At 48.3% G+C, this 3,511-nt stretch overlaps 1 long non-coding RNA gene across 1 annotated transcript; it reads left to right on the top strand.

The window, feature by feature from the left end:
- Window positions 1-543: 543 nt before the first annotated feature.
- LOC123083637 (uncharacterized) lies at window positions 544-1,453 on the top strand. The gene is made up of 3 exons (XR_006439340.1): window positions 544-794; window positions 892-951; window positions 1,052-1,453. It is a non-coding gene; the product is annotated as an uncharacterized lncRNA (long non-coding RNA).
- The last annotated feature ends 2,058 nt before the right edge of the window (window positions 1,454-3,511 follow it).

Below are 3,511 nucleotides of genomic sequence, written 5' to 3'. Positions count from 1 at the left end.
CTTAAGCTATGTTTAAATAATAGATCATTTATTGTCTAAGTTCAGCTATTCCTTGGTTGGTAATAACAGTTTTTGCTTAATGATTTTGCTCACATTATATTTCCAATAATGTGACTATATTTTTCACATGTAGTTCATTTTTTGTTAATCAGGAATTAGTACAAGGTAAAATAATTAGCATCTCATTAATTAATTAATCTCAAGTCGAATAACTAACAAGCAAATCTTTACTAAGTATTGGTCTAGTGTTGAGAAGAAGGGTGGTTATTCCCACCAACCGTCTTTGATTAATCCCATTACATATATACACATGGGCTTTAAAGTTTCAAAACCAGTGCATGTGCCATAAAATTCTAAGCGTAGTGGACACACACGCATGTGTGTATCATGTGATGTGAATTCCACATGATGACAAACACCAATATAATACACATAATTGTAGGGTTGCCTTGTGGCTATGAGATGCATGTAGGTGTAGTATGCCATATGTCCTATAAATAGAGCGCATGCAAGTCTTAGATCATCAGCAAGTTTTGTGAGGTAAACATACACGGAGAATATGGCAACCAATAGTCGTAAGAGTGTGATTATGGGAGTAGTCATAACAATTCTTGTCATGCTGCAGGCCCAGGTAGAAGCCAAGAGCTGTTGTTGTTCCATCTCGGGAAGAAACTGCTATAACGCATGCCGTGTCACGGGTGCCTCTCGCAAAACATGTGCAAGCTTGTGTGGTTGCAAAATTCTTGACAAGTGTGTGAGTCCTTGTGATCGCTTCAATCTTTACCCGGAAGCAGGTAAACTGTAAACATATTCTTTCCATTCTTCTATTTTCCTCTCAAGCACAAAGAATTATATTTAAACACACGAGGTTTGTTTTCCCAAACGAAGCAGAAGTCATTGAGTATTGCAAGTTGGGATGCATGTCCTCCATCTGCAACACCACAAACACTTGTAAGATTAAATCCTTACATGCATCTGACTATCTTATTGCTGCTCGTTGTCTATAAATGATTGTTTCTAATGCAAGCTATCTTCCATGCCGTCATCGTAGGTGAACAAGAGAAAGATGTCATAGAGAATTGCACAACTGGATGCGATCGTGTATGTACCAAGGATGTTGAATTTGCCGCAGCTATTGCATAAGAAAGTCTATACGCCGGGATTTCATGCCGAGATAGTCGAAATGTTCTTGTTGTCTTGAATAATTGGACATCATGTCCCGTCCAGTACCGTGTAATCTTAATTTTGTTTCTTTGCATCTATCGAAAAGGTGTGATAGCTCCCGGGGTTCCATTCCTTTCCATATATTTCCAGTAAGGGTTTCGATGGTGTGCCATTTCCTTGCGAAAATGTGCTCGTCATTTTGTAATAATTGGATACAGTATCCAATAAAATGTGTCAACTTATTGTGTTTTATGGTTTTTCAATAAATGAATATTCAGTTATGCTACTATGCTTCAGGTTTTCTGCATGAAATTTAAAGTAAATTGATGGCTCTTCGCCTCCTCTATGCATCTCGTCGGACCACTCTCCTCTGCTCTAACTCTTCCTGCACCTGCTCTACCCTGGTTCATTGCAGCGGATGTGCAACAGGGAAGCCTGGGAACCACCATGGCAATCTAAACATTCAACTGGTTGCTCCTTCTCTGCCAAGAAGCGCATGAGAGCCTCCACAGTTGTTCCTGATGTTGGCTGCACCACTCCAACAAAAGGCCGCACCAGCCAGCTGCTCCAGGCACGTGGCTCTATGGCCACGATCCATGGGCTCCAAACGTGCATGACTACCTTGCTGCCGCCAAGCCTATCATCTGGCACGACCACCATTTCTGTCTAGAATGTCTCATGATGTCGCTCGACTTTTCATAATTCTCGGGTGGACTTTGCTATGACACAACAACCAGATTGTCTTTCATGCTCTAGATAAGAGGCATTGGTGTGACTTTTTTCCATTTAGATATTTGTGTTACGGAGTAAAGAGAAATACTTCAGTTTACAAATCGGGGATTTTATCAATATTTATTCCTTACCCGCAACAAAGGTGGGGCATATGATCTATCTAGCGGCCCTTTAATCTTGGATCTTCGACCTCTGTTGTCAAGAAAAAAGAGAAAGGTGTGGACAACATTTATTTGCTCGGACCATGGACCAAACCTCGAGCTCAACGTGCGGGGAAGCGGGAGAGGTATTGTGTGTCGATGCATGAACACTCAGGGGCACAAAGTGCTGAGTCGGATCGACCCGTTCGCCCCGTGGGCACACCGAGCTTTCATGTGTCCGAGCAAAGCTCGTGAGGCCTGCCCACCATGAGTTACAACCAATAGGTAATTATTTATTAGCTTTATTGATCACATTTCATTCACCTAGCATAATGTGCATCAACTTTATGAGCAATCCAACGAATTTCAGTGAAAAAAATGAACTAGGGTATCTACCATTATTTTTGCTTCCATACCCTTCATCAGATTGGCTTCTCAGTCCATGGTGGCACTTTACCAACTGCTAAGAGCATGTCCAGCCGTTCGGCCACCCAGGAAGCCGAGAAAGCGCCGCCTGGGGCTTAAACGACGTTTACTTTCGGCGTGGGGGCGATTGCTTTCCCAGTCGCCACCCTCAGGTTGCCCCCAAAATCGGCGCAAACTTGGCGACCTAATACGAATTTGGCACAAACTCGGTGATTTTTCATTCAAATTTGTACAAAAAACAGAAAAAACAAACAAACTACGCCTAGGCCTACTACGTCGGGGCCGCAGCCCGCCTTCTACATGCCGAGGAGCCTGTAGAACTGGGTGTAGTCGCCGCCGACGCCATCGTCGTGGTCGTCGTCGCCTAGCATTCCGCCAGAGCCGCCGCCGTCCCTACTGCACTCCTGACAAGGGTCGCCAACGCGCGGGGGGTTGGACGTCCCGGGCGCGTCCTCCTCGTTGTTGTCGAGGACGACGACGCCGCCCTCCTCGCGTCCGCGGCGCCGGGCCTTGATCCCCGCATAGACCAGGCGCTGGCGCGCCACCTGCTGGCCGACGTAGTCCGCCTTCGCCCACCTGAGGGCAGTCTCGTCGGCGGCGGCCATCTCCGCGTGCCCCTTCCTGACGATGAGCAACCCCGGCTCGGTCTTCGGCCGGACGACGCGGAGGAAACGCGGGGAGGGGCGGCCACCCTTGTTGATGACGAGGGTGCCCAAGCGGCGTCTCCTGCGGCTCCGACTTGACGGGGCGGAGCGTCGGCGACCCGGAGGAGAGCGAACCGGAGCCCGACGATGAAGAGGTAACCGCCTCCATTCGCCACGGCGTCCAGGAGCTGCCACGGCGGTGAGAGAAGGACGTGCGCGTCGGGTACTCGAGGCGCAGCGTGGTGCCGGTCTTGATGTGGTCGAGGAAGGCCTCGAGGGTGCGGCCGGGCATGCCGCACCATTCGCGCCGCCCGTCGGCGTTGAGTCAGCCGCAGGGGATGCTGCCATTGGCGGAGGCGATCTGGTCTTCGCGGTGGTGGTCGAAGTACATCTTCCATAGCGTCT

The sequence above is a fragment of the Triticum aestivum genome, chromosome 4A, assembly GCF_018294505.1.
Source record: "Triticum aestivum cultivar Chinese Spring chromosome 4A, IWGSC CS RefSeq v2.1, whole genome shotgun sequence".
NCBI classification, from domain to species: domain Eukaryota; kingdom Viridiplantae; phylum Streptophyta; class Magnoliopsida; order Poales; family Poaceae; genus Triticum; species Triticum aestivum.
The sequence above is the reverse complement of the archived record's forward strand: the minus strand, read 5'-3'. Positions and strand labels throughout refer to the sequence as shown.